Here is a 26499-nt window from a genome sequence, read left to right as displayed (position 1 = left end):
CGCCCCTTTCATTCATAAATTTCCTACTACTCATTCATACAATTTGACATCTGATACCTAGCACCACCTACTGGTGAAATCGTGGGGGGACCCAACAATTACAGGTGAAATAGAGGAGCATATTACGTTGTACAATTTATTTATTTCTGATATATCTGATACAAGTCTGATAAGTCTTGTGTAATAAATCAAGTGAAGCTCATTTGTATAGAACACAAAACATGAATTAAGTTTAATGAGAACTGAGCAAAGAACTATAAATACATTTTCAAGCAAGTCATAAATAAATAAATAAATAAATACATTCAAATATTATTTCATTGTTTTACTAATTAAATTTTTTTTTAATTTCATTACAGGATCATTCTCCTCGAAGGTATGCCCAGGTGAACAACACTGTGCCCATCCTCTGCACCTTCTTCTCCGAGGAGGCTGACCTGAAACCAGCCTTCAGGCTGTCAAGGGAGACCATCCATCTGTTGGTCCAGATGTTGCCCCGGCTAAAGCCACATGGCTGGAGCCATGAAATAGAGGTGGCCGTCTGTCTCTACTGGCTGGCATGTGGCACGTCCTACCGGGTCACGGCAGACATATTTGCCATACCAAGAGCCACAGTTGCCAGGGTCGTCCACACTTCTGTTGAGGCCATGATGGGCATCATACACAGGGCTATCCATTTCCTCAAGCCTGAGGAGATGGAGGAGGTGGGAGCAGGTTTCGCTCGGCTGGCCGGGCATGAGGCTTTCCATCGTGCCGTTGGAGCCATCGATGGATGCCACGTCCGTCTTGTGCCACCTGCGGAGCAGAAGAAGAGCTACATAAACCGAAAGCTGTTCCCATCTGTGGTTCTTCAGGGTGTGTGTGACAGCAACGGTGCATTTCTTGACATTTACATCGGCAACACGGGGTCAGTGCACGATGCCCTTGTCCTCCGGAGGTCTCCTATGTATAAGGAGTCCCTCTATCCACCGGCTGGCTTCTACCTCCTGGGAGACGGGGGGTACCCTTGCCTGCAGCATCCGGTGGCCCTCATCACTCCCTACCGTCAACCTGTAGCAGGTAAGAGAATACATTATTTATTACAGTTGTTACTTTGAATTTGAATTCCTGGATGTATTCTACATTACCTGTATTTTAATCAACAGGCCAAGTTGAGGCCCGTTTCAATAGGCATCACGCCAAGGCCCGAAACATTATTGAGCGGACCTTCGGGTTGCTCAAAACCCGCTGGAGAGCCATCTTCCTCCGGGCTTTGGAGATCCGGGCTCTGTTCGCCCCCAAGGTTGTCGCAGCATGCTGCATACTGCACAACCTCTGCCTGTTAGCCGGTGACCTGCAGGAAGAGGAGGAGGCAGAGGAGGATGACGGGGAGGATGAGGAAGCTGGGGGAAACGCTGCGGAAGACCAGGAGCTGTCGGGAGCCAATCTCAGAGGCCGACTTGCTGCCCAGGTGTCTGCCCCTCAAGAGCTCCCGGCTTGTCTGAGGGAGCACGATTATTAAGGAAAAACCCCAAATTATAATCAGTTCAGTAGTTGTAATGTTAATGTTAATTGTAAATATTGTTTTGTTGATTTAAAATGATTGTATAAATAGTGTATCAATGATTGTGTTAGTTTATCTTAATTAAAAATGATTATGTATATAGTTTATCTTGATTAAAAATATAGTTTATCTTAATTAAAAATTATTGTGTGTATATATTTCATCTTAATTAAAAATGATTTTATAGTTTATCTCAATTAAAAATTATTATATTATGTATATAGTTAAACATATAACACCTGTAAGTAAAGTCAACCTCCCATCAGATTTCAGTTTCAGAAGCATTCTTTGTTGTGACCACGTTACAAGCCTTGGTGCCTCGAAGTCTAAACACCTTACCTGCATATTACCACTTCATTCAGCCTGTGCATATTCTCATTTGTCCAGGTCATAGTTATCTCAAAGAAATTTAAATCGAAAGGCAACTGGACTTGGTTATTTGTCTAGGAAGACACTTCATTCACAACTGATAAAATACTGTACAGGCTGACACTCAATATTCACAATATTTAATTGACTCTTCACACAAAACAATAAAACATCAATTAAGAACTACATTTAAAATAACTACATTTAAAATAACTATAACTACTTCTATTAACAATATTTACATCTTATCAACAAGTCTCTCAAAAAGAGACAGAAACTTCTCAGCCCTCTGAGCTGCTGCCCTCTCCCTCTCCTCTTCCCTCGCCTCTGCCCTCTTCTCCCTGTCTTCCTCTTTCTCAGCCTGCTCTTTAAGGAAGTCCAGCAGCTGCCCACTGGCCCTGGCCCTCTTGGGAGCTGGTGGTGTTTCCCCTTCTCTGGGGGGGGCAGAGGACGGGGGGGTGACAACGCCACCTGTAGTGGGGGTCAAATTAGCCGCAACTACCAGGGGCGGACTAATGGAGTGCTGCCCCCGGAGTGCGGCATCCATCTGACCATACCATGGCCAGGTGGCAGCTGTCACCCCTCCCGCCTCCACCCCTTTCCCTGTTGGTGGGTCCCTAAGCTCCTAAAAGATAACAATTCACTGAATGAATGTTGCCATGTCCAACTTATTTACTGAAAAGTGGATAGAATGGTGGTACCTTGTACTTTTCTTTTAGGTTGTTCCATTTTTTCTGTGCCTGTTTTGGGGTGACAGGCACACCACTGTCTCGCACAAAGACTCTGGATAAAGCACACACATTCACACAAAGAAGGGCAAGTTAGACATATTACTACACATTAGTGTTGCACCGATACCATTTTTTGGCCCCCGATACCGATACCGATACCCGGCTGTGCAGTATCGGCCGATACCGATACCATACCGATACCACGCCGTTTGAAAAAAAAAAATATATATATACAAGCTTTTTTTCTTCTAATACTAAAGAACTGCATACTCACTTGGATGTAAAATCATTGCTATCATGGCTTGGTCAGGAACTGCTTAAAAACCTTTGTGAAACAGGAAAAAAGACTAATACACAGTGAATCCAGAAGAACTTTTTTATTGCCTACCTGTTATGGGTGACAATAATTGAATATGCCAAAATAGTGCAATATCCATGTAACATGTAAAATCGTAGTGCAACAAAAAGTTAAATTAAATTAAAATAAGAAATAATATACATATGAGGTAGAGAGTGCATGGCATTAAGGCCTATCTGAGAACAAATCAGAATTGCAATAAGAAATTACTTCCTCCTGTAAGGTCTAGGCTGATGTGCACTCTAAGTGCAGCCAGGGAAAATAAATAAAATAAAATAAATAAAAGGTGTCCTATGACAACAAGTTACAACCCTAGTAGTCCTCTTAAGGATTCAAGTCTTTGGGGTTCAAGTTTAAGTACATTGGCAGGTTTTTCTTTAAGAAGATGAGTGTTTCGACTTTATCTCCTAACAGCCTATTCCTCTTCTCATCAAGTATGTTGGAAGCTGTGCTGAAAAGCCTCTCACTATCTACACTAGTGGAGGGAGCGCAGAGAAACCTGGCAGCAGTAGAAGCCAGGGAGGGGAACCGTTCTTTATTCTTTCCCCAGTACTCGAATGGGCTCTCCATGCGGTGGATGGTTTTCTCTGCCAGATATGTCTCTATCTGTACCTGTGTAGCTGTGCTACTAGTCCCACCTTGTTCAGCATCATACTCTTGCAGGACTTCCTCATACAGCCCCTTGAAGCAGCTCTTGCTACTTGTGTTCGACTCTGCTTCCATCCGTGGGGCCTTACTGGCTGGGTCTGCCGCCTCAGTCTGCAGTGATCTAGACTCCTCATTTTTCTCCACCTCTTTGGTCAGTGCACTCTTTGCAAGCTTGCTGCTTTCTGCACTTGTGAAGTATCTGCAGTAACATAGTAAACAGAATACATGTGTTGAATAAACAGCATATTTCCATAGTTCTTTGTGCTGGTGAGTGAGACATGGGCTAGTTTATCACATGAATGTGTATTAATAATATGCATTTGTAATAAAGCAAGGTGCAACATTTGGATATCAAAAATATTATATTCTGTGATTCTAATTCATATAATTCAAGAAGATTAGCCCACTCTAATCAGTTGTTGTGATTTGCAAGTGTCGCACACACAGTGACATCATTAACCAGTCACAGTACAGTCCACATGATACAGAGGCTAGCATAACATAGCTGTTAGCTCATATGCTATTGTATTTAGCGCTGCATTTACTTATACACTAACACAAAATGTTTAACTTTACACTTAACAGCACACAATTGGACATACCTGTCTTTGTAACGCGGGTCTAATACGGTTGCAACAGCGTACAGGGGCTCCTCCTCAACGGTCTGGAATCTTGTGTCCACAGCTGATAGAAGCGTTGCCTTCATAGTTTTTATCCCGCTGTCCTCTGTGGTCTCTTTGGCCAACAGTCGCTTCAGTACAACGACCGAGGGAATTACCTCTGAGGCGGTGGAGGTGGCGAAGCTGATCTGCTTGGTGATCTCCTCAAATGGAGCCAGGAGTGTGTTTACTTTCTCCAGCAAGGTCCAGTCGTTTGCGGTCAGGGTCGCTGGCAGCTGGTGGTTAGCCGCGTAGACTGAAATAGCACTTTTTTGCTCCAGCAGGCTTGCTGTCATATAGAATGTACTATTCCAGCGGGTTGGGACGTCTTGGATTAGTCGTTTGACTGGCATTCCCAGTCCCGTCTGGACGGTTTCCAGCCGTGATGTGGCCAGTGGGGAATGCTTAAAGTGCCCGATGATCTTTCTCCCATTCGCCAGCGCATCACCTACACTCCGCTGTGACAGCAATCCCTCATGGACCACTAGCTGGATCAAGTGGGAAAAACATCCCAAGCTCGACACCCCCAGGTCCCTCATCGCCTTCTTCATATTGCTGGCGTTATCACGAAGAATGGCATGGACCTTCAATAATAATAATAATAATAATACATTATAATTTTTTCAGTAAAAGACAAGTGAAAAAACAAGATAAAATGGCAAATTCTAGACAAGATAGGCTAACGTTACCTTTGACTTGGGGATGTTCCAGTTCAGCAGCATATTCTCTATTGCTCCTGCAATTGCTTCACCGGTGTGGGATCCTTTGAACTCATTTGCATGCAGCACCACGCTTTCCAGATTGAACGTTTCAATGTCCACCCAGTGAGCAGTTAAACTAAGCAGGGAAAGTGGGGAGACGTGGCTGCTCCAGATATCAGTAGAAAAGCTTATGGCCTCCACCTTCTCTAGCTTCCCTGAAACATGCTCCGTCACCTTCTTTTCGAGTGCAGGGACAGCCGTCTCTGTGATGTATTTGCGACTTGGGACCTTGTATTTTGGTACTGCGTGAGCCATAAAAAGCCGGAATCCCACGTTCTCAACAAATGAGAGGGGCAGGTTACAGAGCACAGTCATTTCAGTAATTTTCTCGGACATCTTTCTTGCTGCTTCACTCTTCTCGTCCCACTGCTCCTTCCTCTGAAGTGAATTGACCAGGGTTTGCTGCTGTGGTCCATCCCCCTTTCTCTTGCTCGCAGCTGCTGCCGCCTCAAACTCGTTGTGTTCGCTCACATGTTTTACCTTCAAATGTTTAATCAGGTTCGAGGTATTAAAACTGGCCGTTTTAGTTCCACCTCTCGCAAGTTTCTGACCGCAAACCTTGCATGTAGCTGTTGTACTCGCTGGAGTTTCTATGTTGAAATATTTCCAAATCGCCGACATTTTCTCTCCGGTGGCACGCTGGTTTGTTTTTCCTCAACATGAAAAAGCTGCCTCGCGGCTGTTGCCCTGCTCCCATTGGCCCGGAGTGGGGCCGGGCGGCCGGAGAGGGCCAATAGGGATAGCTGCTTGGCACGGCATGCACTGAACACGTGATCACACACACAGCAGTGAGTGCAGTGAGTGAAGGGAGAGAAGGACACAAGGCGCTGCGTTCAAAGTTTCATATTAGTATATAAATGGCATCGGCGCATTATTTGTTCTGTACTCGTCGATACCGATGCCAGCATTTTAGTGCGGTATCGGGGCCCCTCCCGATACTAGTATCGGTATCGGTGCAACACTACTACACATTGAGAACACATGTTAACAAAGATATTACAGTGACTAACACACAAGCTGACAGAGACTACTGAATGTGATGTAGTTAGGATGATTGCACTTACATGCATGCAAGGAAGAGAATAGTGATATCATATAGTAAATGTGTAAATTCTCATTAGTCCAGGTCAAAGTCATCTCTAGGCAATTGAATCAAGTCAACTGGACTTAGTTTTGTCTTTGAAGACGTTTCCACCCTTATCCAAGTGGCTTCATCAATAGTTATATTGATAATATATAGTTAATATTGTTAGTACATCTAGTATATCACTTAGGTTGATAACTGCACCTGTACTATTGCCCTTCACTTGTACTTTGTGGCACTTTAAGTCATTTTTGTTCACCATGCAGGTTACAATTCACACAACTTATTTGATTCGTAGTATTATAACATTTAGTTTAGCGTTATACTATATTTTTCATTTGTTTATTTAGGTTCCATCAAACCATTTTAAGAGGCTGTGAAATCTGGCACAAACAAGCACACTCTCACTGCTCCTCGTATTAAAACACATAAGAAGCTTACTCACTCCCATCCAGTCTTGGAGGAGTTCCTCCGGCCGGTGAAGAGGGCTTCATTTGCGGCTCTCCAGGTGATGAGAGCCGCGGTCTCGTCAGTTGTCCCTTGATTGAAGTCAAAACAATACAAAATCAACCAAAATACAGGTCGTTAAACATTTGGTTAGGCTAAGTAACTTATACCGGCCGGTAATCTCTTGAACTAACGTTAGTTCACATTTATATTTACTCGGATATCAATTTAACGGAATGGCAGCTGTACGAATATTAATTTAAAATACTCTTACAGTTGTGGGTTGCCGTCTCGTCCGCCATTGTCTTCTCGTTTTCTGTAACAGAGGGAAAACAATACGGGTCTGTGAGCAGTAGACTAGCCGCTTAGAGAGCAACTACCCCCGCATACGCTGCCTGCCTGCCGCCGCCGTTCATGGAGCTTCTCAACTCCGAAAATAGTCGAGCAAAAGTTCGATTTGCCATAAATCTTCGTGCTCATGCTGATATTTGAAATCTAAACAGTTGATTTATCACATCAAAATTAACTTTATTGATGAAATAGCATACGAAAACTGTAAAAGAAAGACCGCTTACCACTTCGCTGTTGACGTCTTCCCGCTGCTGGTTTGACTGCCGAAAGGCATGCTGGGATATCTGAGCTGACAAGTTAGCACAAGTCAGCTACCGATGCATCCTCGGTAAAAGGGGCGTGGCGAGAACACTTCCGGGAATTTTGACCGTTCTCGGCGAAATGCGAACTTGTGTATTGGGACAGTACTTGGGCTGCGACTGATGACGTTTCAGTAGAACACAAGAACGGACAAGAACGTATATTGAGAAAGGGCCTGTCTTTCATCTCTGACATCACAAGACACTGTAGTAAGTCCATTGGTGTGAATATTGACATTCCACTGTGACATCATAAGTGAATATTGTATTTCATCTCAGACATCACAAGACACTGTAGTCAGTCCTTTGGTCTAAATATTATCATTCCACCTTTACATCACAAGTGAGTAGTCTCATTCCACTTTGACATCATAAGTGAATATTGTCTTTCAACTGTGACATCGCAAGACACTGTACTCAGTCCTTTGGTGTGAATATTAACATTCCACTGTGACATCATAAGTGAATATTGTCTTTCATCTCTGACATCACAAGAGATTGTAGTCAGTCCTTTGATTTGAATATTAACATTCCACCTTGACATCATAAGTGAATATTGTCTCTCTATTCTGACATCACAAGACACTGTAGTCAGTCCTTTGGTGTGAATATTAACATTCCACCTTGACATCATAAGTGAATAGTCTCATTCCACTGTGACATCATAAGTGAATATTGTCTTTTATCTCTGATATGACAAGACATTGTAGTCAGCCCTTTGATGTGAATATTATCATTCAGGGCTGCCTGGAACGCACCATAAGTCCTTTGGTGTGAATATTAACATTCCACTGTGACATCATAAGTGAATAGTCTCATTCCACAGTGACATCGTAAGTGAATAGTCTCATTCCACTGTGACATCATAAGTGAATATTTTCTTTCATCTCTGACATCACAAGAGATTGTAGTCAGTCCTTTGGTCTGAATATTATCATTCAGGGTTGCCTGGAACGCGCCATAAGTCCTTTGGTGTGAATATTAACATTCCACTGTGACATCATAAGTGAATATTGTATTTCATCTCTGACATCACAAGACACTGTAGTCAGTCCTTTGGTCTGAATATTATCATTCCACCTTGACATTATAAGTGAATATTGTCTTTCAACTCTGACATCACAAGAGATTGTACTCAGTCCTTTGTTGTGAATATTAACATTCCACTGTGACATCATAAGTGAATATTGTCTTTCAACTCTGACATCACAAGACACTGTAGTCAGTCCTTTGGTCTGAATATTAGCATTCCACCTTGACATCACAAGTGAATAGTCTCATCCCACTTTGACATCATAAGTGAATATTGTCTTTCAACTCTGACATCACAAGACACTAGGTGCGTTTCCATCAGCTGTTTAGATGCGCATCGAGATGTATCGCATCGGAAAATGATGATGGAAACGCCGTGATTCGAATTAAAATCCCCTGATTCGCACAAACTGAAATACGCTCGCTATGGCCGGGTTTTGGTTGATTCGAATGGGATGGAAACAGCTGTATGCGAATCAAGTGTGACGTAGCGCACTTTCACCCCATCTGCTCCCGTGTTTGCAGTTCACTCACAAGACAACATCAGGGTTTCCGCTGTCACACAACAATTAATTAATTGTGGCGCATTGCCACGGCAAAATAAAAGCCCCCACACACCTTCATATGTGATTAGGCCTACTGCACAGTTCTTCATAGTTCCTCCTTAGTAAAAACCAAATTTATCAACCAGCGCGTCCAGAGTTTAGCATTAATAAAGTCTGGGGCGGCGCAACTCTCTCTCTCTCTCCCACACACACACACACGGGTCGCGTTATGATGGTAATAAACATATGCGCTAAATCGCGCTAATGTGTTCAAATCAGACCGTCCGTCTGGCCGGGGGGGGGGGGGGTTCACAGCCCGTAGATGGAAACACACATGATTCGAATTTCTTTTAATGCGCATTTCCCAGTCCTTTGGTCTGAATATTATCATTCCACCTTGACATCACAAGTGAATAGTCTCATTCCGCTGTGATATCATAAGTGAATATTGTCTTTCATCTCTGACATCAACCCGGTATCACGTCAAAGCGTGAAATAGACCCGCCGGTCCACCGTGGTCCAACGTGTCAGTGTCACGTTTTGCCTCTCTCAGGCGTGACAAGTACACGCTTGTATGAAAGCACAGTGCCAGCAGGGGGTGCTAATTCAATCTTTACTCAATGCCAACAACTTTGCCCGGAAGAGAGAGAAAGAATCATACAGTATCCCAAATTCCCTCCTTGTCAGGTAAGATGATGACACATGGCTAATATATACAGTATTTTAACTTGTTATTATTGGCTTGTTTTATATATATTTTTATATATTTTAGGACGCCCGTGAGTGTTGTCATGTTGACTACATTTAATTTAGCAACAGAGAGCTAAATGTGTTAATGCTAGATTCAATTAGGGAATATCATTATGCTACGGAGTGCGCTCTTTTAGTATTTAGCTTTACAGCTAACTGAAAAGGCTAGGTTGAGTAGTAATCACGGATCTATAGGCTAATAATATACATATTGCTAACTTACAACAGCACTGACCCGTCTTTAATATGTCTGTAACATTAATACGTTGATCAACATGATGAACAGCATCTATAGGCCGGTCAGTGCTGTCCTAGTAATACAATGCTATATTTTTAGCGATCGTTCTCATCAGGTCACGCCATATATTGATCTTTTTTTTAGTCTACGTGTGTGTGTGTGTGTGTGTGTGTGTGTGTGTGTGTGTGTGTGTGTGTGTGTGTGTGTGTGTGTGTGTGTGAGAGTGTGTGTGTGTGTGTGTCTATTTGACAATTGGCAAATTATTCAATCAAAAGAGGAGGCTGTAGTGACTGCATATTAATGATGAATTGAATTAATCTCAGTTTAGTAGATCTCTATTGTCCACACATATCTACTGTCCTTAATTTTTCTGACATTCATGCAGTTTACATGTTGAATAGCACATTAGCAAGTTCTTTGCATTTTATTACAGGTCTGTATTTATGACTGTTGTTTTCTGCTTTGTCCAACAGCTTGCCATTTCCCACCACATCCCTTTTGCCTCCACCAACTCCTCTACTGTACTCCCCATAATAAAACCAACGGCTCTGTCCTCTCACTGCTCTCGCTCTCTCTCTCTGTCTCTTTCTCTCTCTCTCTCTCTCACACACACACACACACACACACACACTTCTGGAATCCCTGCTGTCTTTAAGTCTTGAAGTGAGTATTGTTATTCTATTTTTTTAATTTAATCTTTATTCGACCTCTCTCTCACTGTCCAAAACACTGTCCTTTTGTTTTTCCTGAGCTTGAAAGTGTCTATAGCCTCTTTACACCAAGGAGGGAGTTGTGGTTTCTTCAAGTGAAGACCACTTCCGCGTTCAAAAAGCTGCAGTTCTCCAGCGGCCTCTGGGGGCTGGTACCGGATGTGAGCAACTCTCCATTGACAGCCATGTTAAAATAGCCGACTTTACAGCTTAAAAAAAACATATTTACAGCCTGGTACATTTTATCTTTATGGTCTCTACCAACAGTTTCCACCTCTGTGAACACTGTGGGGGGGTGAATTATTTGTACCACAACCGTTTTAGTGTTGTTTAGGCTTCATAAACGGAGGGGGGGTTACGTTGAGTGACAGGTCACAGAGAGTTTACCGGCTGTTAATTGGTTGCTTCGAGTTCAGTGGGCGGGTTCTCAGCCGGCAAACAGCCACACCTCTCCAAATATGGCAAGTAGACTCCCACTAAAATCCAAGATGGCGCAGTTCAAATGCCTGTAGTAGAGGCACAAAACAGACTCCCCCAAACCAATGGGTGACATCACGGGTGCTACGTCCATTCTTTTTACAGTCTATGCTCCTTCCTTCCTTACCAATATAGTGCTGAAATGGCTGCTGATCAAGACACAAGGAAAGCAGAGGATGCTCTTTTCCTTGCAGACATGCTTCTGGCTCAAGTCAAAGTGAGTGTTTATTTGAAGCAATAATCTTGCAGTATTGGGGATTATACTGATAGATGTGGGAATTAGAGATCGAAATTTGTAAACTGCTGGAGAGTTTGCTATATTTCATTGTTATCATTCATTGTTCACTGTCTGTCATGTAAGGCTGATGAACCCAAGATTCCACCATCCACCCGCAAGAAGCCGACATCAGGCGAATTTCATGTCCGGTGGACCGAGAGAGATGCTGAAGGACGTCCACTGATAAAAAGAAGTAGAAGTGGAGAGACACGAAGACGTGCTTCAGCTACAGGTAATCCATGTCATGTATGTTTTCTGTCCCTTTTGTGGCAGTAAATTAAATGCTGAAACGAAGATTATGTCTTTCGATCTTGACCTGAAACTCAGGAAAGTAGCGCAGGAATGTTGCCACAGACACAAGCTTTGCAATGTCCACATTAATGCACAATGAAAGGAGTTTAATAAGTGTGTGATAGACTAAAAAATCATTGTATGTCGAACTTGTTTGATATTAGATTGAATGTAACCAACATGCATTTATGTGTAAAATGTCTGTATTGAAACCTTAAGTCGCTCTACACTGTATATATGCATGCAACAGATAAAAAACCTTTTTCTGCTATCTTTTCAGTGGCTGCTAATGACGAACTCACTTCTTTTGAGTCAGCTGAGGAGGTTCTGACAGTAACCCAGTCAAACAGCTCTCAAGTTCAACATTTATTTGGTATTTACCTTACTGTAATTAAGTCACTTAGAAAAAAGCTCAAGATGAGTGGCGGAAAGCAAGGGCCCATCACCTGAACTGCTTGCTTTCCTGCAATAGTGTCCCAGGGCTCTATTTTCGTGAACTAGGTGCAGGCGGAACGGATCAGGCCTGCGCCTCGCCTTCGCTTCGCCAACGGGGAGTGGTCAGGAGCAGATTGTGATTTTCCTTTGAGACGCAGCGGAGCGCATCCCGCCTACTTCCCTCCCACCGGCGCAAATGGCATAGAGGGAGGAGAGAAGGCGTGGAGTGGGTTTGACACAGCCGAGTCAGATCTTCACCAATCAAATGAGCTCCTCTCCTCGCCTTTAAATCCGCCGCGCGCGCAAGGCGGACATTTGATTTCACCGTGGAAGAGAAGATTTGAATCAGCACCTACAGATTACAGCATAGACATTCAGCACATCTATATCGATTGTCCCGTCACACTGATGACAGATCAAAGGCTGCACAGATGAAAGATGAGGATGGATTACTGCTGTGTTGACACTACAGGATTATCTGCTATATTTATATATTTACTTATTGATTTATTGAGCCGCATCGTCACGCGACCATAACAAATAAAACTGAAAACAAATAAACTATCATCTCTCACAGCAAACCACAATCAGCCTGGCATCATAGTGAGCAGATATTAACATATCCATCTCAGGTAAATTCTAAAGAAAAAAGAAAAAGAGAGACGCTCCGCGATGCTTCCGTTACGCACAGCTGTGTTTATGTTGTGATCTGTGCACACGTGTTTAAATATAGGTTACTAAATATGAGTGTCTTTATTAATGGAAAAGGATTGTGTGTGTTTTGTTTTTGTTTTGTTTTTTTTACTGGGCAACAGCTCTCAATCTGTCAGAGCAAGTGAGACGGGAGGAAACTGATGTTCTGGTCCGGTCCAAGCTGGCAGTGTCCGGTCGCGCGAACAGACCTCACGGGCTGATGATGCAAAAGTAGTCTGGGAGGGAGGTTATGATGTTATCCAGGTCTATCTATCTATCTATCTATCTATCTAACCTATATTTAAACACGTGTGCACAGATCACAGCATAAACAAACTGTGCGTAACGGAGGCATTTCAGTTTTATTTGTTATGGTCGCGTGACGATGCGGCGCTGGCCCCTAATAAATCAATAAGTAAATAAATAAATAAATAAATAGCTGATAATCTGCAACGGCACAGTGTGTAGTGTCAACACCTGCTCTTGGGACATCCACGGCTGTCTCAGTCCCTCCCTGGTTTCATCTGTGTTAATTCAGTCAGGCTGAGTTTCCATTATGCAAGCCTTTGATCTGCCATCAGTGACGGGACAATCTATAGATATAGGTGTATGTGCTGATTCAGATACAATAAATAGGGGTTATTGTGATGATTATTATTATTATTATTATTATTATTGTTAATTGCATTTAAATGTGCCTGGAAGTGTGGAAATCTGCCTGTGAGGTCTTGGTGACATGTCTGCACTGCGCGCTGGGCAGTCAAATTGCCACTGCGCTGGCTGCGCTGAGATTAGACCAGGTTGGAGCTGGCGAGCTTTCGGCGCACTCTCCCCGCGGTCTATCGGCAACAAATTGTCACTGCGCCACGGCGAATCTGTCGACACCTCCCCCTGCTGCGCGACCACTCCCATCTCAGCGCACAGCAGTCTGCCAATTTACCGAATCCGCTGCGCACCTTGTTGCACTGGAGGAAAATGCCACTGCGCCAGCTGCGTCAGGGCTCGCTTCGCTGCGCCCCCCTGAGTTGCGCCAGCAAAATAGGGCCCCCAGAGAGGAACTGCAGCCACTGCAGGTCTCCTGCCATTATTCGCTGCAGAGACTGCATGCCGGAGGAGTGGCTCTGTATGGACTGTGACATACAGAGCCACTCCAAACTCACCCTCCATAACAGGGAGTGCTGCATTGACGGTGTCTACAAGTCCATCGAGCCAAACCTGTGCTGTGCGAAAGATGGCAAATACACATTGGTCAATCAAGGTAGTTGTTTAAATTTTTTCGTTAAGTGGTTAAATTTATGTTTTGTTTTTTTTTGCCCTGTGTAAATGTAGTGGTTGTAAGCGCCGTAAAATGGCAACCACACTTCCGCCAGTCTGTCCCAAGATACAGTAGTTGTGGCTACAGATGTAGCTTACCACCACGATGTGAATGTGTATGAATGAATAATGGTTTCTGTTGAGCATGTAGTGAAAAGCGGTATATAAATGTAACCCATCATTGTATTTTTTAAAGATTAATGACTAATTATTGAACATATCTTTTCAGTTCATCTTTTGCCTACAGTAAGACCTGTCCAGCTTTGTAGATATCACACAAATATCACAGAATCAGCTGGCAGAGCAGTGATTTTGGTTTGCATAAATGGTATGAAATATGACTTTATATTTAATTTTTTGTACAGCTGCATGTCACAGAATAACCATACATTTAATTTACTATACTGCTTTTTGTTTTTAGGTCGATATGATCTTCATCTGCCAAACCTGCTGTGCAAAGTATGTCTGGCACAATGGACACCAGACAAAAGTGACCTCATAAGCAGTGGGTATTGGCCAGCATCTGTGAATGCTGAGACCTTTTTTTCGGTGGATGTCTTCAATTCATTTGAAGAAATGAAAACTGTAGCACCCAGTCTGTCAAGACAAGGCTTTTGCAGATGTTGGAGAAAAGGACTTGTCACTTTGGAAGGGTAAGATCAGTGTGGATCAAAGTAGGGATAGAAGGATTTAAGATATTTTAGCTTTTGAATTTTACATGTTAATATCCAATTTTTTATAGTCTGGGAAGGTACATGGAGACACTTTCCAACGAAGCTTTCTGGAATACACATTCTGCCGTTATGAGTGTGAGAAAATGGCCAGCATAGAACACTTCACCTGCCCGGCATGCACCCCCAACATGCTTGCTGTTTGTGCTGATGGAAACAGGAGGCAGTACCGTTTTCGACAGTCAAGAGGGTTAGTTGTTAACATTTTGTAAATTCAATTGAATAAATAATGTCGGACACTAAGCTTCATTATTTTTCTTATTCCATTTAGGTCAGATGAGCCATATTTTGATGGCACCTTTATTGCAAAGGATGCTGATGTCCACAATTTTGTTGAGGAGACGAGGAGTAAAATGAAAAGTGTGAGGAAAATATTTATTGTTTACACCATTGCTTTTTTTGGCCAAAAATAAAAATTTATGATTTTTCCACTATTAAATAGCTATTTTATCCCTCAAGACCAGGTGGTGTCAGCTGATACAATGCAGACTACTATCTATTTAAGCATTATAAAATAACTTGTTAGTTTTCACTTTTAACCAGAATTATTTTGTCATGCAGACTGCAGGCAGAGGAATCTGTGGAGCCAGTCAGTGGTCTGCTGCACGTGAGACGGCGAGAAGAGCAACCAAACTCGATGAAGAGGGCCTTGAGGTGGCTGTCTGTAGACACGGAGTGCTACTGAAAGCCCTCAACATGTATAGAGGGGAAATATTTGCATATCCAGTTTTCCTGCAGAAGGAGCTTCAGGCAGCCACAAAAGGACAGTTCTACTGCACAGATATTGCGTGTAAGTATTGGCCCTATCCGGAGAAGTTGGCGGTCTCAATGTTGGAACTCAGACCTCTCCTGCAGATGAGGCCATTCCTTTCCGTCATGCATGCCAAGGCCCATTCAACCAAGTGTGAGGTACTACATGTTATGTATCTTACCATTTGAAATTGTATTTTTATTACTTAAATAATATATAATACAGTACATATAATAATAATAAAATTTCCAATGATTTGTTAGATAATCTGGAGTGGGAAAAATAAGGAGGGTGCAGGCACAACTGCAGGGGAGGAGGTCGAAATGGTCAATAGCTACCTCTCTCGTTGCGCCCTCACAACCAAGTACATGACAAAATCTGGTAAGTGTTGATTTTACGTATTATATTTGAAACCTAGTCTTTCATTCCTTCTGTCGTAGTTTGAATGGATTGAATAAGAGAAAGTTCTCAATATTATCCTTATGTTATACATCACAGACATGCTCATCACTTACACAGAACACTTCGGTCAACAGGCAGTGGCAATTTACTCATCCTTTACACCAGATCCAAAGAAGGGGAGGCAGCTTTTAGTGTATATGCCTCACAAAAATTGAACACCTTGCGTGTGCATGTGTCCATGTGTGGTTGTGTGAAGATGGCATACATATGATTGTTTACTTGCACTTGCACTCTTCAATTGATTTCTAATTGATATAATTGTTTTTACTGTAACTATGTATACCTGTTGTGAAGCAATGGGCCCTAGTTTCCTAGACCGAGCGAAGTCTAAGTGCAGCGCAGCTTCGCCACGCCAACGGGGTGTGGCCCAGGTCCATTTCGCAAGATTGGTGGGCCGCGCAGTCAGACTTAGACCAGCGCAGCCCCTCCCCTCGTCCCTCCCACCGGCGCAAACGGTGAAGAGGGAGGAGAGAGGGCGGGAGGGAGACAGGAGGAGGAGAGAAAGGCGTGGAGTGGGTTTGACACAGCCGAGTCAGATCTTCACCAATCAAAGGAGCTCCTCTCCTCACCTTTAACTGCGCGGCGGGCGATGCGCGCTGCAAGTTTGTCATTTTATACTTGGACATGGGCGGAGGAAACAGCGACGCCAGAGGCCGAACCTCTCCCAGGAGGAAACAGCTGTTTTGGTCCGGAGGTCCGAGCTCAGAGTGACCAATAATGAGTTTACTAATATACTTAACCAGGATTGATCTGATACACTGAGAACGGCTGCCCAGTGTAAGATACAACAACTAATAAACTAATAAAGAAACTCACATTTATTCAAACCCTGTGTATGCCACCCAGCCACCCAGCCCTCCCATCGAGCTGGCCAGCTCTCCCTGCCCCCCCCCCCCCCCCTCCGCCCCCCTCCCCCTCCCCTCACCAGAGACTGCCTTCATCAACTCCTGCTAACATTTCCATATTTCGCACATTCTGTGACAAACTGTAAACTGTTTTCTTGTCTGTAACAACATCTATTGCACGTCTGTCCGTCCTGGGTGAGGGATCCCTCCTCTGTTGCTCACCCTGAGGTTTCTCCGACTTTTCCCTGTTAAAAGGGTTTTCCATGGAGTTTTTCCTCAGTCGATGTGAGGGTCTAAGGACAGAGGATGTTGTTACGATGCCATGTAAAGCCCTTTGAGACAAACTGTTTGTAAAAACGGGCTATACAAATAAAATTGCCTTGCCTTGCCTTGTATAAGATGAGAGGTGTAGGCTACACTAAACACAACATAAACAAAGACCATGTGGATGAAATCAGCGTAAAGGACGCTCTCTCTCTCCCTCTCTCTCTCTGTCCTCCTCTCTCTCTCTCTCTGTCCGTCTCTTTTTTTCTCTTTTTTTTCTGTGATAGAGATGCTGAGTATACTGTAGTAGGCTATATACTGACTATCTGATACCGAGGCTGTTGTGGTGGACTAAGAGAGATGATGATTTGTGTTTTGTTTTTCATTACGGCTGCGTGATGCGGTCGCACGCGCTTATGAATTAACCCTTTGATGCACAACATGGGTCTAAAGTGACCCGACTGAGTTTTTATCTGCTGTATCTTTGCAATCAATTAATTTCATTATTCAGTATTCCAGGTATTCCTCAATTAACTTGTTTTTGATCATAATTCATACTTTTTTTTAATTTTTCTTTTTTACATTTTGAATAAAAACACATTTTGTATCACTACCCCTCTAATGCGCAACATGGGTCTAAAATGACCCACATTCATTTCCTATGTAATTTCATGTATCGCTGAGTGTTTTCTTTGCTGAATGTTTTGAATCTATGTATTTTATCATTTACTAAACCAAGTACTCAGTAAATTTCATTTGTTTTGTTTAGCATAAATCATACTATTCATTTTTATTTTCTTCCTTTATGAATAAGCATAGCTTTTGTCAGTCTACATGAAGTTTTCAGACATGGGTCAGAAATGACCCGCATTGAAATTTTGTGTTTGCAATTAGGAACATATTTACTGTGGACAATTTGAACATCCAAAACATGTAAGTCTTGTTTTAACATTATTATAATCTTACCTGATAAGCAATTTGATGTGATAACTGTGCATAATTATTGATTATGTTTAAGATAATTTGAGAACTAAGTCCATTTCTTGTCAGAAAGGGAAACAATAGGCTACTGTAAGCTAGCTAGCTAGCTGTTGACATTTGATGACTTGTGAAATAGTATATTAATTGATTGATTAGGGTTTAAGTTAACTTGAGAATTAGTCATACAGTCTATTGAATAAGTAGGCTACTTATGCCAGAAAGGAAAATAACTATTAGCTAGCTAGTTAGACTTGTGAAAGATAACTGCTAGCTAGCTAGACTTGTGAAAGATGCTAGCTAACTAGTCTTGATAAAGTTAAAGGGACACTTTACAATAAGGGTCCTTTAATTAACGTTAGTTAGTACATTATTAAGCATTAATATAAAGTACTGTGTTAATTAATGCTTAGTAATGCATGTATAACTAATTACATTATTCAACTTTTAATTTATTAGGCTAACTAACTTTGAGTAGTAGGCTAATCATTACTTAACTGCTTACTAATAGGCTACATTCCTAATGTGTTAACTAACCCTAAGTAATACTAATGATTGTTAATATATCTGTAAACAGTTAATTAATGCTTAATAATGTACTAACTAACATTAATTAAGGGACCCTTAATAAATTTAAACCCTGGCTGCCCCACTATCAAGCTTGCCTCTGTATACTGATGAGAACTTTGTTCTTTTGCTTGTCTATATTCAGATCATGGCTGTTCATCGACTAACTGCTGAAATGGTTGTAGAGATGCTGCATGAGGGACTAGATCAGGAAGATGAGGATGGAATTGGTCCTGATTCTGAGTCTGAAATCTCTGATGATGATGACCCAGTCTATGTGCCTCAGGGTCAAGCTGGAGTTGTGGGTGTGTCTCTCCTGAATGAAGGAGCCTCTTCTGATGACATAGAGGACTCATTTGATGAGTCCTCTGAAGAGGAAACTCAGACCCAGTCAAATAGATTGAGTAAAAATGGTTCTTACTGGAATGAGAATCCCCCCACTCACAGCAGAACTAGAAGTTGCAACATTCTGAGGAGCTGCCCAGGACCTACACCTGATCAGCAGTAGCTGTTTCACCAAAGGATGCCTGGGATATGTTCATCAGTGACAACATCATTGAGGAGGTTCTCAAATGCACCAACTTAGAGGGACGCAGAGCAGCTACAGCAAAAGGGAAAGAGTGGAGAAGCCTCAACAAAGAAGAGTTCCTGGCCTTTATTGGTTTGACCCTCCTTGCAGGGGGGGACAAGAGCTGGGATGTTGCCTTGCGGGAGCTGTTTCTCGACCCCCTGCAAAATCCAGTTTACAAGGCCACCATGGGTCTCAGAAGATATGAAAATATCCGCCGCTTCATACGGTTTTGACGACAGGAGGACCAGGGCTTTGCGACTGGAAACCGACCACATGGCGGCATTTAGGTACGTGTGGGACTGCTTCCTGGACAACTGCAGAAGACGGTTCATCCCTAGTGACTGTGTCACCATAGATGAGCAGCTGGTGCCGTTCCGGGGCAGGTGCAGGTTTCTGCAATACATGCCCAGCAAGCCTGCCAAATATGGGCTAAAAATCTTTTGGATGTGCGATGCAAGGGTGCCTTATGCAATAGACGGAACTGTCTACACAGGGAGGCAGCCAGGAGAGGAGATTAAGAAGAAGCTTGGGGAGACTGTTGTCCAACAATTGTGCAGTGGGATCAGAGGGACAGGTGAATATACAATGCAGAGTATCAGTTCTAGCACAATATCTATGTTTCTAGTCTTTCAGTGTGTAATTTGTTTTATATGATTTCTGTGTAAGCAAAAAAAAAGAATAAATGTGAGGTCTTTGAATTTAATAATCATATACTTATAAAGTGCAATCTTTTCTTTTCCTCCCATGGGCCGGAACATCACGATGGACAACTTTTTCACCAGTGTCCCTCTGGCTGAGAAGCTCCTTGAGAAGGACCTAACAGTTGTAGGCACTCTCCGCCAGAACAAGGCAGATATCCCACCTGTGATGAAGCCATCCAAACTGCGTGAGATCTACAGCTCAGAGTTTGGATTCAGAGGCAACATGACCATGGTGAGCTACGTCCAGAAAAAAGGCAAGTCTGTTATCCTTTTGAGTACAATGCACGACGACAAAGCAGTGGATCAGAGCAACCAAAAGAAGAAGCCAGAGGTGATCCAGTTCTACAACAAAACAAAAGGAGGAGTGGACACAATGGATCAAATGGTTGGCACCTACACATGTAAGCGGAGAACAAGGAGGTGGCCGATGGTTCTTTGGTATAACATGCTGGATGTTGCGACCCTCAACGCATACACCACCTTCACTACACAACATCCAGAGTACATGAGTGGCCAGAGCAGTGCACGCCGCCTGTTCATAAAGGAGCTGGGCAAGGAGTTAGTCATGCCACATATGAGGAGGCGCATGGAGGGCACACCCAGACTCCAAAAGCCGATCCTTGATGCAATGGGAAGATGCGGGATCAAAAAACAAAACCCAGGCATCACACAGCCACAGGACGACATCAGGCAGGAGGGCCCAGGGAAGAGGAAGAGGTGTGCAATCTGCACAACGTCCAAGGACAGAAAAGCCAGCAGCTGGTGTTCCCAGTGCACCAGGCCTGTGTGCAAGGAGCACAGAGATGTCATGGTCATTTGTGAGGCATGCAGGAATTGAGATGGCTTTTAGCGGTCTACTGTGATCAGATGTTATGTGTTATGTGGTCACAAATCAGATTACATAGTTAAATTATCAGTTTAATGTTATCTACTGTACTGTGATCATATGTGTTTTATTTTATTTGGTCACAAATAGGATTACAATTGTTAAACTATCTATTCAATGATATCTACTGTGATCAGTTGTTATTATTTGGTCACAAATCAGATGGCAAAATGGTTGAAATATCAGTTCAATAAGATCCGTTATCAGAGGTATGTGTCTATGTTATTGTCTTTACCTATGCCCATGTGTGTATAATAAAATAAACACATTTCAAATATAAAATTGTATGATTATTTGGCCCAGAGCACTGCTAAAGTGATTATTTGAAGCAAATTATTGGTATAGTATATAGTCATTTAATTCAAAATCACACTTGAATAAATGGGTCATTTTTGACCCGTGTGTGTAAACTTGGTGTACTAATTCAAAATCTATTTTTATTCGTAAAATAAGAAAGGGACAATGGAATGATTGACCTTGTACTAATCTAAAACAAGATATTAAAAGAATAATTGGGACATTTAATAGTAAAATAAATTGATTTCAAAAAGATACAACAAAGAAACACTCACCCAGCATGAAAACACATGGAAAATGAATGCGGGTCTATTTTGACCCATGTTGCGCATTAGAAGGGGTGTGCATATGTTGTGCATCAAAGGGTTAATAAGTAAATAAATAAATAAATAAAGGGGATCATCACAAGGACAGAGTGGTATGGCAGCGACATGCAGTCATCCACCCTCACAGTCCTGCTTTTGGGACATCCACAGCTGCTTTTCAGTGCCAGTTCGTCCCTGCTGTGTTAATTCAGGTGGGAGTTTCCATTACGCATGCCGACAGCCTTTGATCTCTGCTTTGATCTGACGGGACAATCTATATAGATATAAATTCACGTGTTGATTCCGTTAGTTGCATTAAATAGTGGTTATTGTGGATATTTATTGCATTGAAATGTGTCTGGAACTGTGGAAACCTGCCTGTGAGGTCTTGGTGACGTGTGTGCACTACAGGTCAGTCAGCCAAACTTCCACTGCACCTGCTGCGCTCCGCCCTGCGCTGAGAGTAGACCTGGTTGGAGGTGGCGAGCTTTCAGCGCAACCTCGGCGGGACATTTTCGCACAAAACTTCCACTGCACCAAGCTGAATCTGTGACGCCTCCCCCTGCTGCGCGGCCACGCCTATCTCAGCGCAGCGCGATCTGCCAATCTTCCAATCTGACTTTGCGCTAGGCTGCGCTGGTCGAAACTTGCATTAGACCGGCTGCGTTACCTTGCGCCACCTGCGCTGCGCCAGCAAACTAGGGCCCATTGAGTCTGCCTTGTTCATGAAATGCACTTGACATGATGACTGTCCATGCCATTGGGTGGAACAGAAGGAAGCAGGATGGCCTTCATCTTGCATTGTCAAGCAGATATGTCAAGGTATTGACCTGATCACATTAGGCAAGATCAGGTTACAGAACACATTTATAAAAAAAACTAATGTCTAATAATTCATAATTTCTGACAAGGCTAAAATCTTATTTATTATTATTTGTTATTTATTTTGTTTTTGTACTATAGACCCTCCAAAAGGCTGATGCTGAGTCACAGAGACTGGAGGATTTGAGCAGGGAACTTGGCTGTCCTGACAACATGGTGCATCAGTGGGTACATGATGTCAGACAATGGGCTACTGATGGTACAGTATTTTATGTACTGTAGTGATTTTGGGCTCTAACTGAATTTTAAGTTTGAAACTCTTTATATGTACAGCCTAGAAGACGTCTGAATTGTTTGTTTATATTATTGTTGTTTTTTAAGATTCTGCAGGTACCAGATGTGAAGACGAACATAGCCTTCAGAGATCCATTGAACAAATGTTTCTTGGTGTTCATCAAAAAAAAGCCAGCCTTTATAATCATACTGGTATGTTCCTTTTGTTAGGTATTTTACATTATATTTTGTTTTGTTAGAGTATATTACTTGGAGATGTCTCTTATCTGCATTGTTTTGGTATCAATCTGAAAGGCCTTATCGCTTTAAATCTTACAGATATTAGGCCAATCATGCCATACAAGTCATTCAATTTTCTAACATTTATATTTATTTATTTTTTATTCAGTCATAAGCCTTTAACAGTATTGCATTAGCTTTTGTATATCTGCATACACACACTTTTGCATAATGTTTTCTGTGTTTTGCAACTGTATAGACAGCAACAAAATTCGAGCAGGTGCCAGAAGCAGAGCGCATCGTTGAGGAGAAGGTGGAGAGCAAACTCTCTGCAGTAGGAGGAGACAGTGGGGCGGACAGTCTCATATGGCCGTGGGAAGTGCACAGCAGTGGTATGGAACAATCTCTCTATTATCTATCGAATATTGTGTGCGTCTGTGTGCATGATTAAGCAAACTGATGTCATACATACATGCTATATGTATCCCAGATAGCACACGTACGTCTGGCCGACGTCGGCCTGAGGTTGGACGTCGGCCCTGTAATTTATAACATCTGTCAAGCATCGGCCCATGGGCGAATATCTTCAAATTTGATACTCATTTGTGCCAGCTCATCAAACGTCTCTGGTGCGTCGGCTTTAAGTCGGCCGCAGACCTGCCCACAGACGGCGGGACCTCCTGTCAGTTTGGTCCAGAGACGTCGACGGAGTGCGTTTCAGGTAAGTTACTTGGGATATATTGCCCAAAAAAAAGAAAAGTTAGGCCTATTTCGTTTATTTTGTAAAAGTTAAAGGTTTCCGGTGAGTGGCGAGGTACAACGCGGTCGAAATAATAGGCTACCAGCACAGGTGCCAGCTTATTTATAACTGTATTTGGCGTTAACGTTAGTTTAACTAAACGTTAGTTATCCTAACATAACGGTTACAGCCGACACCAATAAAATGTTAAGTCCTATTTTTTTTCCCTCTATTGGACGTTATCTGGCTGGAAAAAGGTAGAAGTGACGGGACCGGTAAGCCGTTGTCAAAGCAAAAAAAAAAAAAAAAAAAAGCTCCAGAACTAGAGGGGGGGCTGGCCGGCCTGCTGCCCGGGCACAAGGCGCTGGTGTGCGGATGAGTGAAGGAGGGAGACTCGGTCTCTGGAGCTCACCATGGTTACATAGATAACAGACTCTTTTTAGGCTACATTTTTGTCCTCGCGCTTATGACACGCGCTGTCCCTGCAGATTGGCAGCTGATTTGAGAATGATATTAGGCTACTCTGTTAACTGTTGAGACAATTGAAACTGGTAAAAACAAATGTGTATGCTTATCAAAATTACAGAAAGAAGTGGCAGGCAGGGAAGTGAAGTTTTACACGATGGCAGAGGGAAAGGGCTTGAGAGTGTGATTGTTGCTGAGATTTAATCAGGTTGATTTGTCAGTGATTTATGACAAGACCGGACACTGCACAGAGCAGCAACCACGAAGACTTGTCATCTCACTGGTCATTAAATAAAACACATTGTTTACTCCAGCACTCCTTAATTCTTTACCAATTCTCCGCCGGACCGCGGCGTGTTTTTTCCTTTTTATTTTGCAGAGCAGTGAGCGAGTGAGCAAGCACCTGATAAACAGCGGATGCGCACCAGATGATTGACCGGGGCAAAAACTGAAACGAGAGGCATACAGCGAGGAAAACACAGCATATCGGCTACAATATAAGGTAGGTAGCCTATGTCCAAAAGGCTTTGTCCTGTCGTCACGACGTGAGTGAGGGAGGATGGTGGTTCAAGTTTAGTGATGAGGAAACTGTCACTAGGTGCGTTTCCATTACTACCCCTTGAAATGCGCAAAACCTAAATATCGAAATTAAAAACTGGTAATGGAAACACCTACATTTCGAAAAAACTCTCAAATATCGCAAAAAAGTTTTTAGTTTTTGAGACGTATCGATACAAACTTGTATTGCAAAAATGTAATGGAAACACTTTTTCTACACGTCACCGGCGTCACTGGAGTTGTGTGTGTCCACGCTGTGTTGGTTTATGTAACTTGAGGGGACAAATGAACCACATGTTTTTTGTCATGCATTGCTGACGAGGGCATCGTTTCTCAATAAATTAGAAAAACCTTTCCTATCATTCCCCTTTTCCGTGCATGGTTGAAGGAGACTGGCTCGCATCCACGCTCCACTCCCTGCTGCGCCGAAATGTCACCTTAAGTCACATAAACCAGTACGGGTGTGTGGACACACACCACCACCTATATTGTTGTCAGCGCCTCATCACCGCTGGTGTTAAAAGGCTCCGTTCTTTCTGCAGTCAGGTTAAAGCGCACATCCACCGTGTTGGTAAACAATTAATCCCTCTATATATCAACGGAGGCAACCGTGCTTGGTCAGCTTGGGTTGGAGGTGGTGTGAGTGCAGGCCAGCGGGGGACAGGGGAGGGGGCATTAGAGCTTCAGCACGGAACAACTGGCCCGTGTGAGTGCGCCCTTATTTGTGGCCGCTGCAGCGCCACACGGGTTTTGCCTTTAAGCAATCAAGCGCTGTTTTTGTCTTTGTTAAAAACAGTAACAGCAACAGCTGTAGGCAGCTGAGATGGCGTAGCCACGAGTGTGCCACCCACAGAGGAAGCTGGCATACCCAAAAATTTGATGCATTTTTTGTTTTTGTTATAGTCTATAGCTTCTAACGTGTTATCGATCAGTCAATACATTTGTAAAAATCGCCGTCAGGTGATGCGTTGCGACACCTGCACCGGCTCGCGGAGAAACTGGACTAATGGAATAATTAACGAGTTAAAGGCCAAACCACGCCGTCTTGCCCTTTAAATTGAGAGCTGCGCAGTGCGCACAGGAAAGCAGCGATATCGTTGTCCTCTGCTGCTTTGCGATATAAAACCATCAGGCCAAGCTGTTACATGTGATGAATGATGAGCCCAGTAGTTGTGTTCAGATGGTTAAATAGCTTTGTTGATCATGCGATCAAAGTAATTTAAGCGCCGTTACGCACGCCGCATCTCTCTCGTCCAGTGCGCTCCTCTCCTCTCCTCTCCTCCCTCTCCAGTACCTGGCTGCTCAGCTCTGGGACCGGGGCTGAGAGACGTCACCGCTTTCATTCCGTCTGGTCAGCGCGTTTAGATCCGAGTGCCTGAGTGTCCCACACCTGAGCTCTGTGCCATAGCGCGCAGCTCCAGCTCAATGAATGACAGCAGGTCTCCCAGTTACCTGCAGCTGCTGCTCAACACTGATCAGAGCAGCTCACCCTTTGCTGAGGTTTTCTTATGCTGCAGCTCCACAATATGTTTATTTGTCCCTCTCTCTATTAATGCGTTGGATCAAATTTTTATTCTGCGTTTGTATCCATCCAGCTCTCTGTCCACACTCTCCATGGCGGAAACGGTTACGCGCAAAACCCTCATTTAAATACTGTGGTTTGCGCTGTTGTCATTTAGCATATTACTCATAGTAGATCATTGTGCTTGCGCTAACCAGACACGCAAAAGTGTGTTTTTTGAATGACTTTGTTATTGATTTATTTGAGCACGTCATATCCATAAAACCTGTCCCTCTTCAGTCATTTCTAATCGTTAACACACACACACTTTGTACGTGTAGACACTCCGTGACTCTGCTGTTCTGGCCCTGACATCTCTTCCTCATCTTTCTCCTCTTTTTCTTCCTCACCGCAGTTCTCAGCCTCTGCAGATGAAATGAGGAGGGGGGAGCCTAATGCCATTTGATTCGTCAGGGGCCAGCGGAGCCTTCGAGGAGTGAGATGCTGATGAAGAGGACTCACAAGTTGTAA

At 43.1% G+C, this 26499-nt stretch overlaps 1 long non-coding RNA gene and 1 pseudogene across 1 annotated transcript; one reads left to right on the top strand and one right to left on the bottom strand.

Moving 5' to 3' along the window:
* Positions 1-215: 215 nt before the first annotated feature.
* Positions 216-1529, bottom strand: LOC146959525 (uncharacterized). Its single transcript, XR_015035614.1, has 3 exons — positions 1128-1529; positions 894-1050; positions 216-795 (listed from the first exon to the last, which is right to left on the bottom strand). It is a non-coding gene; the product is annotated as an uncharacterized LOC146959525 (long non-coding RNA).
* A 12273-nt stretch (positions 1530-13802) lies between these two features.
* LOC146959524 (uncharacterized) lies at positions 13803-19414 on the top strand (annotated as a pseudogene).
* The last annotated feature ends 7085 nt before the right edge of the window (positions 19415-26499 follow it).

The sequence above is a fragment of the Trachurus japonicus genome, unplaced genomic scaffold, assembly GCF_045865225.1.
Source record: "Trachurus japonicus isolate A0001 unplaced genomic scaffold, Traja_1.0 AP031207.1".
NCBI classification, from domain to species: Eukaryota; Metazoa; Chordata; class Actinopteri; order Carangiformes; family Carangidae; genus Trachurus; species Trachurus japonicus.
Note: the sequence above shows the minus strand (reverse complement) of the source record. Positions and strands in the feature narration are given on the sequence as shown.